This window comes from Chinchilla lanigera, unplaced genomic scaffold (genome assembly GCF_000276665.1).
Source record: "Chinchilla lanigera isolate Chin_1 unplaced genomic scaffold, ChiLan1.0 scaffold00091, whole genome shotgun sequence".
Classification (NCBI taxonomy): domain Eukaryota; kingdom Metazoa; phylum Chordata; class Mammalia; order Rodentia; family Chinchillidae; genus Chinchilla; species Chinchilla lanigera.
Window position 1 is genome coordinate 1,822,532 of NW_004955492.1, and position 12,961 is coordinate 1,835,492.

Sequence of the window (12,961 nt, forward strand, 5' to 3'; positions counted from 1 at the left end):
TAGGACCCAAGATGGAGACACTCCTCACATTTCCATGGACAGGTGAGCGGTTAAAGAAAATATGGGATATATACGTAATAAATACTATTCAGCCTGAAAAAGGAAGGGAATGTTTACATTTGTGACAGTGTAAAGGAACCTGGTAGTCATTACGCTAGATGAAGTAAGGCAGACACAAAAAGATAAATTCTGAATGTTCTCACTTATATGTGGAATCCACTCCCAGACACAGAAGTGTGGTTGCTGGGAGTGGGAAAATGGGGACGTGTAGAACAAAATGTACAAACTTTCAGTTGCAAAATGCAAAAGTTTTAGCAATCTAGTGTACACTGTGGTAGTGAAGGTTGTGTGGATTTTTTTGATTGTGGTCGTTATTACATTATGCATATCATGCAAATCAACATGTTATAAACCTTGAATATGTGCAAGACTTTATACAGAATAGTGTGTTTCATTTTGGCATGTTCCTACACACCTATAACCTACTTAATTATTTTTACAGCTTATTTACATCCCCCTTCTCCTTCTCTAAAAATATTCTTTTTACTTTTCTATAATCTCTCTCTTTAAACAAGTTTTTCAATAGCACATATGAGAGAAAACTTGTGATATTTGACTTTCTGTGTTGAGCTTATTTTGCTTAAAATGATGGTCTCCAGTTCCATCTATTATCCCGAACATGACATATTTTTTTCCTTCCCTGTGGCTGAGTAATAGTCTGTTGGGAAAAAATACATATATAATATTTTCTTTAGCCATTCATCTGTGGATAGGCACTCAGGCCATTTCAGTAGATTAGCTATGGCGTATTAGGGTACAATAAATACGGACAGGTATGAATAACTATACTATGCTGACTTTAATTCTTTCAGGAATATACCAAGGCATGCAACAGATGAATCAAATAGTAACTCTATTTTTAGTTTTTAGGGACCTTCTTACTGAGTTCCAATGTGGCTACATTAACTTGCATTCCCAACAAAGTGTAGAAAGATTCACTTTTCTCCACATCGCATGTCCTCACCAGCATTTACTATTTTTTGTATTCTTATTGATAGGCTATCTGAGTGGGGCGAGATGGAACCTCAGTGTAGGTTCAATTTACATTTCCCTAATGCCTAGAGATGTTGGCCATTTTTTTCATGTACTAAAGAAGTCTATTATTTAACATAATATCTTCCTTCAAAAAAGCCAGGAAGGATAATTCCAAACTAAACACGTGCTTTTTTCTCTATGCTAAATGACTATAATAAAATAGCAAAAACATATGTTTAAAAGCATGCAGAAAGATTGTAGACATAATAATTTGAAAATTTGAATCATGGGTATTAGCATTTGTTGAAAATGAGAGGGTAAGGATATCAATCTTTTATATCACAATGACTCAAATTATAAGTACCATAATAAAAATTACAAGGATTTATGAAATTTCAAAGTTGTTGCCAGGGTCCTAGGAGTCATACAAATGAACTTGTGGTACCTCTTGAAAAAGAATAATGACCTGTACTCAATGTTACAATCTATGATTCTTGCTACAAATTCCATGATGTAATCAGTACACTGGGGGGATTACTTTATCTCTAATCATTTCAATTAAGGAATGATTTATAAAATATTTTCACTTCAAAAATGATGCTATCAACAAAGATATTTTCAGTCTTGGTTTAAAACCCACCAGGATGTGAAATAGCAAAGTATATGTGTTTCAAATGAGTCTAAAATTTAAAATCTAATATAAAGATAAAAGAAACATTTGCACTGATAAAATTCTATAATACTATTTGTGCAACAATTTAAATACTAATAATTACGTACTACTTGTTCATGGAATAACATATTCAAAGGAGGGTATTGCTGATAATATAAGGTCAGTACATATTGTATAGCTTATATAACACTTAATTCTTTCACCTAAAATGCAATATCAGCGTAGCTATACTGTCTTTTATGAAAATAGTATGGAATATGTCATCATCAATAAATACAAATGGATGAGCAAGGGTCAGCCAAGAAATTCCTTATTGTTTTCTTGCAGAGTAAGCCTGTTTTACTATTGACCACCAAAAATTGATATCCTATTTTAACAAGCTGACCAAGCACTTCATGCCTCTTAGATTACTTCAAAGAGTCAGAGGGAAGAATAGAGGGAGACAAAGGCCATCAGTTGTTGCTTCCTCCAAAACTATAGAGCAACAAGATGTACAGTTTATCGGGATGATAATTAGAGAAAGAAGAAAATAAATGACTAGCATAAGAGAGGGGGATTAGAAAAGGAAAGTAAATATATAAATGAAGTGCAAATAAACTGCAGGATTGAAGAGATGGGAAAATGTTATTCTACTCTCTAGGAGATGGAAAACTGAATTTATAATAGCCACAGGAACTGAATAACAGTTGTGAATATAAACTGTTATATTTTGTTCACATATCTAATATAAAGTTTATCATATAGACATTAGAGTAAAATAATTTTGGATATTTGACAAGTATACAGAGTTGAGGGCATGAAAATGATTTGGATATGGGGACTTTGAAATATTTATGAATGTATATTTTTTTAAATCTCAGCAGAGTAATATGATCTAGTATCAGGCATCTTTTTTCCAGTCCACAGAGCTCTGTGATCATCTTCGTCACACTAACACTGCAGATGTGTATCGGTGGTATTTCTTTCTAATTTATTGTGGTCAGAAACATTAAATAAATAAGCTGGAATCATCTTAAATTTGGATAATACTCAGATTAAATCAATACCTAAAGATGAACATGCATTTTCATTCAGTAAAGCAATAACAATAGAAGGAAGCACATGAAAAATAAAAATCCTTCTTTGGTGAAATTTAAAATGATACCTCTTTCTCTAGTTCTGTTTTAGTAGGAAAGAAAAATACTATTTATTTTTAGTACTGTTGAGTATTTTAAAGTAAGTTTTAACACTTCTGATAATCAACTTCCAGATTTCAAATATCAAAATGTGCCCTAAATGAAACCATCGAGACCCTGAGATCTACAGATCTCCGATCTTAAAACAAGAGCAAGACTTTTATTATTATTTAATTATACCAGAAATTATATCATGAAGATTGTTGAGCACCATGTTAAGGGATTTTAATTTTCCTGTTAAAATTTTTGGAAGGCAATATGGATTTTAAACAATTTTTGCAGAGCTTACCACCATAATTTCACTTTGGCAAACTTTTTCTATTGAAATGAATAGAAAAGATTAGTGATCTTGTCTGATATGTCCAAGTGGAACAAAAACAAGCTTTAGTAGAAAATTATACATGTAATTATGAGTTATACTGGTATGACAATGAAAGTGGATTTGGGAAGAGGAGAGTCCAGCTGTTTAAAAATAATAATTAGCATGACTTATGACCCACATAGCTTTCAGGAGGGAGAACAGGTGGTTGATGGAAGAAAAAGTCACAAGACTTTAACTTCAATGGACAATTGAGATAGTCATCAAAAAGACTTACTGCGGTGAGAGCAATGTCTTTTCCTAGTTCCCTAATTAGCATACTGTCATGTTTACTTTTTTCTTGTTGCTGAGACAAAAATACCCAAGGCCCAAAATGAAGGAAGGAAATGTTTATTTAGCTTAAAGTTTGTGGAGGTTTCAGTCCGTCTTGGCTGGCTCTGTACGAGGCAGAAGGTAGCAAAGCAACGAGAGCAAAGGGGGGAATGGCAGTGCGTGCAAGCCTCTTTCCCTCCCTTATATCGTAAGAAGGCTACCCCCTCCTAGGGGGCGGCACTCACATAGTTAATCTTGTAATCTTCTCACACTGACACAGTGAACAACATCCTAGAGCAGGAAGGGCATGTCCTTTGCACCCCAGGGTGTAGAACTGCTGAGTCACTTAGCCAAACCTCTAGACTCTCCAAGTTGACACACTGTATCAACCGTAACATATACACATCAGGGATGTTACAAACCATAATCACAGAAGTCATCTTTGTTTTCAGTTTTGTCATTTTATCTGTAAAATAAACTGAGTGATTATTTTAAGTTCCTTGAATTTTTAGTAAAAGTTGTATGACAATATTGTGCAAAATGTGCAAATCACTTGAAGTATAAGGCTTCTCTGATCACTTGGAATATAAGGCTACTCTGGTCTTCTTTATTTTACAACCCCCATGACAGATAATACACATGAAGAGCCATCTGGCACCTAGGAGTCCAGTGGCTTTATTTAGTTTGATTTCAGGGTCTTTATTTCTTACTCATTGTCTTCCTCCACCTCCCTTTCTCTCTTTTTTCTCCTCCTGCACAGGCAAACAAATGTAAGGATTTTGAACAACTACTTTATGATGTCATGATTATATTATATCCATGTACAGTCAACTTTCCAAATTTCTAGAACAAGATATCCTGGACCCAGAGATTATAGAAATTTATTTGGCTCTTAGTGTCAGAAGTTTTAGTCCATGGTCAGTGGGCTCCAAGACAGAAACGTCATTACAGAGGGACAGGCAGAGAAAAACTGCTCAGGTCACGGCAACCAGGAACCAAAACATGCAAGAGGAGTGACTAGTGACCAGAACAAGTTCCATAGATCATGACCCCATGACTCACAGATACACCTATAGGTGCGCTTTAATGATGTTTTAAGAGACTCTAGGGCCAATCAAGTTTGCATGTCAAGATTAAGTGTCACAACGCATATCCATAAAAATTTAAATGTTACCTTGGCAAACAGAATTTATTGGTTTTAGTTTTTATCAACAATAGTCATTTCTCTTGATTATGAAGAAGTCTGTTTTTAGAAAATAGATTAAATTAATTAAACTTTATTAATATATGATCCATACTTCTAGCTACTGCTAAAAATTCATTCTTTTAGGCCACACACTTATGTGAAAAATGGTTTTGGTTGCTATCCATCCCCTCTAATCTTGTGCCATACATTCATACATACTAATTTGAAGTGATGATAATCATAACTAATCTTTGCATTTTCCACAACAAAAACATCTCTCAGAAGTACTTAGAGCAAAGCAGATATAGAAGAGATTGGTTTTTAATTTACTCATTTTCTTTCATAGTAATTCTTGCCATATGTGCGTAGTTCAATGCCCATAGTATTGTTTATTTAACATGACCAGTCACAAGTGCAAAGAGTGAATAATACTGTATTATTATACACCAGATGGAATACCTGTGCTTACTGAGTTAATTTCTTTTAAAACTTTAAAATATAGTTTTGCAATCATATGTACTAGATTAATATCAACAGTAAAATATCATAGTGTTCAAGAAATGTCAATATACTTAAAATTCAATATGTAATTTATTTCAAAACAATTTGCAAACACTACTTTCTATATGTTCACATTCACATGAAAGAACAGCACACAATAATGATCTAAATGCAAGTCAGCAAGAACTCTAGGCCATAGTTGAATGCTGTAGTATTTTAAGTTAGTTATATAATTAGAAACTCATGACAAATCAGCTCTTAAGTGATGAATACCTTCCCTGATTTTAGCATGACTAAAAAAGTGAAGTAGAAAATATGCTTTTAAAATATTAAAGATTTTTGTCCTTTGTTACAAATTTTACTTTTTAAAGTTAATATAGATAGCATGCTTCCTAATATCACTTCATTTTGTGTTTATAAAAATAAAACTGGCCTTAACTCCCTAAATTCTTTGTTTTCCAAATAAAGGCATTGCTACTCTTATGTGGTAAGAAGTCACTGAATCAATTTTAAGTCAATGAGAAAAATTATGAATTATCATAAAAGATAATGTAACAAAGTTTTAGACAAGAAACAGAGCACAGTACAGCAAAGCCATACATAAGAGGTAGAATTCTTAATGACACTCCTACAAAAAAGACACAGTAATTTAGATCTGTACCCTGCTTTAATAGTCATCTTATGAATTTATGAATTTATGCTTATGAATTTAACAGAAAGGGCAAAAGGGAAAACTCTTCATAAGCAGTGATTTTACTGACCATTATTTTGCTGTGTTAAGCAACTTCTAACCACCTGGAACATTTTCTTGGCCGATTAAGGTATGTGATCGTATACACCATTTACCTCATTTTTAAAATGCCTCTGAATAGGAAAATACAAAGTTACAATCTTCTCCCCGAGTCTTGAGCAGGAAGGAAATGTCCCTTTGGCCCATTCGGTATGCAAAGTATAAATGATGTCACATGTCTCTGGATAGCATTATTGGTCTTCAAGCTCTCCATCAAGATATAGATGAGCATTAATTCATTATAGTCATACCTCTGAATTTTAAAGACAGTTAGTAAGTTTTCCCCAAAATTCTGTCCCATGCTGATACTAACAGGGTTGATCCAGAAGCCACATATTGAAAACCACTGGTTTACATTTTTTAATTCTTTTTCCTGAACTCTCAGTATTGAACATGATGTCTTTCTCGTATGCCCCAAGAGAAAATGTTACCTTTTAAACTTTAATATTTATATCGAATAAAAATGACTTCTTAGTTGCCTCCAAATGATTGCCAGTTCCATAAAGGTGGGCGTTGGTATTGACCACTGTCAGCTGCCTAGCCCAAGGCCTGGTGCTTAGTATTGTTATCAGTACACATTTGGTGAATGACTATTAAAGATCTTCAGATTTACTCTTAATTAGCAGTGGAAGTGTAAAACGTCATTGTATATCATAATTTATATAAGGTCTTAGATTTTAGAGTTGATTTTCAAATTTTATCACTGATATACCACATTAAGCAAATATAGATTACAGCCTCTATTTTTAATATATATAGTATTTCCTTTTGAATTTCTATTATCAGTTTTATTTCATTTCTTATTATACATATTCCAAGTAAAAATCGATAAGACAATTATCAATATATATCTAGAAGAAATTATTCTAACATCAGCTTTGTTGTAAACTGTATCACATTTATGTGATAATGGCAATCATTTCTTGGGAATGTTTGGATGATCCCAAGAGAAGGTGCTTATTGTATTTCATAGAAAATATGTGAAACTGTATGAATAGAACTTTAAAGAACTAATTAGTTTTAACACCTGTTTCCAGCCATTGGTGTCTAAATCAACTCTTCATGTTCTCAGAGTTATAATTTTTAGTAAGAGAAGAAAGTAACAGAATGAAGAAATCTCAAATCACTTCCCAAAGAAAATCCACAAGTGTATATATGCATGAAATAAAGAACACCAACATTTAAAGCTAAGAAACATATACTGTATCGCATAGAGGTCTGGGGAATGCCAGTGGACTGTGAAACACAGAATGCTCATAATATGTTCTCCAAGGTTAAGGATGTGTTAGTAAGACAGCTGGAAGTTTAAGATCAGACTTGAAAGCTTATGAAAGACAACCTGTACATGGAGACAAGCACAAGCACTAACAGTGGTAAATTCATTAGGTTGTGAGTAAATTTGGTACAGTAAGAATGAAATGAATATAGAAATTGATGACAAAAGAGAGAGACAAACAATAATCCTGGAAATTAAAGCAAGAATTTTGGGGAGCGTTACTCATCAGTACCACATTGAGTCCATGAGCAAGAATATTTATTTTTTTCTTTAAGGGACATCTAGTTTTTCTGTTTGCCTCCTTCTCTTGTATCTGCTGCAGTCATTTATCTGATGACTATTTCTTCCTGGACTATTGTAACAGCTTCCTACCTGTTCTGCAATTGGTTTAGTATATATTTGATATCTTATAGCATTCAGCATTTTATAACAGCCAGAGCTGGCTCAGACACCAATACTCATGCATATTTCCATATTTTGTACATAGAGACACTTGCATTACCATGAGCAAATTATATCTTACAAGATTCTTATTTCTAGCTCTTTCCTTTAAAGAAAAATATACTCCTTTTTATACTCCTATAACCACTTATAGAATGTCAACTACTCAACTAAAATCAAAATATGTCTAAACTTTCAACAACAAATTTGTATTTTTGACTCACTTGGCAGAACCTGCTTTAAAGGGGCAGAGTGTCCTTCATGAATTGCAACATTTTAAACCATGTGATTTCTCATAACTTTACTACTTAATACTGCATTTCTTTATTGAAAAGTATAGGCTACATTTTTAAACATGTCTGTACCTTAAGTCAATTCCTAAAAACTTCCTCATATTCTAAATTCTAAAATTTGAATATAACATTTTAATAAAAAGATTCCACAGAAAATGTGGAGGCCTGCAAGTCTTACCATTTCATTTTAGAGTGAATCTTTTCATCTATGTTGTTTCACTGACCGACCAAATTGAATATTCTTACTGTCCTACTTTCTAAACTAAGTCCAAGGAAAATCTTATGAATGTATAGTAATGCAGCTTAATTCCATTCTGTTTCAATACTAGACATTACAATATACATTTTCTTTCTTTTTATTTTACTTGTAAAATTACATTCCTAAAACACATAGAAATTGAGGCAGGATAGACAAGTCAAAAACTCATAATTTAATTATACAGTCAATTATTGAACTAGTCATTATTGAAGGCAGTATCAGGATTTCTTTGTATTCTCTCCATGAGTTATCTAAAGTGAAAGATGTTCTCTGAACTCTAACTTAATTATTTTAATACACTTTAAATGAATAGATGTCAGAAATCCTTTTAAAACACATTAAGTCATAGTGAAATCCTTCTCCATCTTCTCTTAGGTTTTATCTGTGAATTATGAAAATGAATTTTGGTCAAGTCCTATCTGTCCTTCCATTGTGCTCTAGAAAATGAAGAACAAACAGTCCCTCACAGCAGCTTGCTGACTTGCAGAAATGAGGGTGCCTAAACCAGATGGAACTCTCCGGATAAAAGATGCTGGATGTGATTTGCATTTCAATTCTAGGGAAAGAATTACAGTCTCTGAAATGAAAGTTATGGTCACTTACCGTAATTTAAAAGGAATCACCTCAATTTCCTTTTTCTTTCATATAAAACTCTTAGTCTTCCAACAATTAAAGTAAAATATTTATCCTGTCCAGATTGTCTGTGACTAAAATTATAAAATTTTATACCATACAGGACCCACAGGAGTCACATTTTTTTCTTCGTTCATTTGCAGTACCCCTAGGCTTACAAACGCTTTCCATGTGCAGGTACACAGAGAACTCAGTTATTATCAATCCACTGACTACGTGGAGAAGACTGCCCACTGCCAGATGTTGCAGAATTACAGTCTGGATTGCACAGATCCTGCCAGGCTGCTCTGATGGATGAGGGGCATAAATAAATGGACACCTTTGATTCATATAACATGGCATAAATGGATGAGAAATGTGCCAAATAAGACCACACCAATCGTTTCACAACATAAAATGATAAATTGAAGACCATTCCAACAGGACTAATTCATGAGGCAGTGATTTAGTTTGTAGTTTCCAACCCTGGACAGGGAAGATGAGACTTCAGCGGATGCAATGCTTTGCTTCCAGACCCTGTTCAGGCCACATTCTATCCCCACTGATGTGTCCCTTTCCTGGGAACTTCTCAGAGCAGAAGGGAGGCCCCTCGTTCACCACTATGCCTCTCCTCTGGAAGCAGCTCAAATTCAGGGTTAATCCAGCAGGGAAGGGGGCTGTGAAGTCCATTACTTGGGTGAACTCTGAAGAGTCTTCAGAACTTCAGAGCTCTCTGAGGAGCCAAGTGGTTTTTGCTCTACCTGCGTTAGAGTTCAACTGCCCAATTTTGCTTCCCACAATCCCTTAGTGAAATTGTTCCAGAAAACACTCCTCAACAAATCTTCTGAATGCAAATCTGTTTCCTGTTCAATAGTCCTAAGAGAGGAACAAAGATAAATAAAGCTTGGAACATAGTCTCACTATTTTAGAATCAAAAAGATTTGACACGTAAGCAATCATATAGACGTGAAGGGTGGTACAGTACTTATATATGTATGGTGACACTTAGTTTGTCCATTGATGCACAAAAGAGGGTCTAATTCTCCCTCAATAAGAGGTGGAAAAAAGAGGGCTGTTGGGGAAATCAGGTGACATAACACAGATACAGTTCTTGCAGCAGCAATTCTCATTGTCCACGGTATGATACCCCATGTTAAATAAACCTTTACTGAATTAATAATGCTGAGATAGTCTAAGAGTTTATCATTTTATTATTATTTTAATCACTGTGTTATTTTAAAGGAAGGGCTAACAGGAAAGTAGAAGAAAGTTTTATTCTGGCTCACTGTTTCAGAGGTGATAGGTTAGCTCAATTAGTGTGGGCTAGCTGTGAGGCAGAAACATTCAGCTGGAAAAGCATAGCTCAGGACAGCCGCTCACTTTGGGGCAGGCAGGCAGTCAGGGAAAGGAGGGGAGAGAGAGAGAGAGACAGAGAGACAGAGACAGGAATAACGTGTCAAGGGCCAGGAATGAAACGCACCCATGAAAGCCACATCCCCAGAGACCACCTTCCTTCAAGTAGGGCTTAGTTCCTGATCTTTCCATTATCAGTACTACCACCAGGTGAGGATCAATAACACACAGACCTTTGTGGAACATTCAGATTTAAGCTATAATAAATAACATTTTAAAAATTGCTGACAGGTGTTTTTCTCAGAGAGGTACAAGTAGTCTGGTCTGGGTCCAGCAAGGAGGAAGCAAAGTTAGTGTACAAGCACAGGCCAAATTGCAAATGTGACCTGTGGGCTCAAGGTAAAACCAAGGGTATTAGTTCTTGCTTTCTTTTGCAAAGCTTTAAAAGTATGTTACTGAGCCATTGTATTAGTTAGGGTGATTATGGCAGTAACTCAGAGACCTCAAAATAAACTGGCGTAAATGAGATTGAAGAATTTTTTCCTCATTATCAGATCAAGGTTAGTGGCACAGGCTAGCAACATCCTGGCTTCAGGGACACACCATTTCCTTCAGTTCTTTTTCATCCCGGACATTTTCTAGTTGCCATACCGGAAACTGGGGACTGTTTCACCTGTGGACCAGCACAGGGAGAGCCAGTGTATGAAGGAGGAGCACTCAGTCCCTTTTACCTGTGCTCCATTATCGTAGCTGCAGTCACTTGGCCCAGCCATCTGTAGGGGACCTGGGGGTCAGATGGCCATGAGTTCAGGCTTGGGAAGACAGGGGAGAGGAAGTACGGGCCCTAACAGAAAAAGGAAAAAGAGGATGAACATTCGTGGACTTCATCCTTCGTAGTTGCCAATGTTTTAAAAACTTGGAGATTTCATACCAGAATGATCTCCCTCCTCTATTGAAAAATTGGGCCTGAATTTTTATGTGGCAGTAATCAGATGGTTTTCCTAGCAGTCATTAAATTCAACAAACACATCTCTTTGTTCAACACATAAGTAGAAAAGTGTATATAAGTTACAAATCCCTTTTCTATGCTTAAAAGGAAGTGCATAAATCTTGAAAAAATTCAATGCAAAATGTATTAATAAAACATGTTTTAACAAAAATGTGAACAGAAAAATTACCTTTCTTAAAACGTTAGGAATTAAAAATGACTGACATTCCAAACAAGTGTTTTACACTGTAATTGTATTTTCAGTAAAAACAGATGAAGTAAAAATACAATTTTAAGTGGAAGGGCAGTTATACTAATATGTGTTTAATCTTAAAAATATTAGGTATACTTATCAGGAGCAAGCATATGGAAATATACTCAATTAGAAATATTACTGTCCAGAATGCAAAAAATACATCTAAATTTTTAGGCACATGGGAGAAAATGTTTTGATCACCGATACCATGTATGAGTACAAAGCAGGACAGCCTAGATCAAAAAACACAACTATAGTTTCCACTCCACACAGAGTGGAAGCGGGCCCTGGTTTGGATTGGCATCCTCAAACACACAACACAAGGGCCACAATCTGGCACTGAATTCATTTTAGTGTTGTGCAGGATTGCAGGCCAGACTCCCAGTGTTCTTAACAACCTCAGTAGAATTTTCCTTGAGGAGAAACTTTATTGGACATATAGATACACTGGTCAGTCCACACAAGAGCCAGTCTATTTATAATGGCTGAGAGCAGGTGTACCGAGACAGAAGTCATTCTGTGTCCCCTGAGGGAGTATCACTCATCATGGGAACTAGTATCTTTGAGCAAAATATTCTGGTTAGCCAGCGCAAATACTGAACTGAGGCCAGTTTGCTGTTAGTCCAGAAAACCAAGTGCAGATCATCAAATATGGGTTCATTTTGAAATAAATATCATTGTTTTGTAATGGTGCTGATATGCCATGTTTAACTTAAAACTTCAGGTTTCGAAGGAAATTTGTGGGAGAGGTAAGTCCCAGACCATTCTTTTTAATGAAAAATAATTTAGATGTACGGTTATCCTTTCTCCTCAACACTTTTATATGTGCATGTAGTTTGCAGGAGACGGGTGGTCATGGGTGACATCTGAGTGGGATGCTGCTCACTAATAGTTTGATGAGACGTACCTTGAACATACTATGGCACATTGGTTAAAAGTTTGGGTTCGTCTACTTACTGCTCCTGCCTTTCTCCGTATCTCACATGGCTGTGAGATATCATCATCTTCTGATTTTATTTATTGTGCCTAGTAGGTAGCGAATGTTATGTCACTTAAGACTAAAACAAAGGTGCATACGATTCTTTTCAGTAAATAGTAAAGAAAGGTTCTCTACTTAGTCTCCTTCTCTGTAATTCTGTTAGTGTGTATATGCGTTTGTGCACAGATTTATGTGAAGTCCCAAGTACATATAGAAAGCAATGTATACGGAGCCAAATGAAAAGTGTTCTATGCCTCACTGCATTGATCTTTCCTCAGGTTGAGGGCCACATTGACCTCAGCAGACTTCACGATGAAAACAACTAGAAAAATTAAGAATTGGGACTTACTGAGAGAAATATTATAACTGGAATGAAAATCTTAGTTGTTTACCTATTTTACAAAGCAATCAAAGGAGTTAAAATCACAAAATCTGGGCCTTGGTCCTTCCTAACATTTGTGGGAAGAGTTGCTGAGATGAGAGCGAGGGTGTTGGCAGAGTGGAGAAGGATGT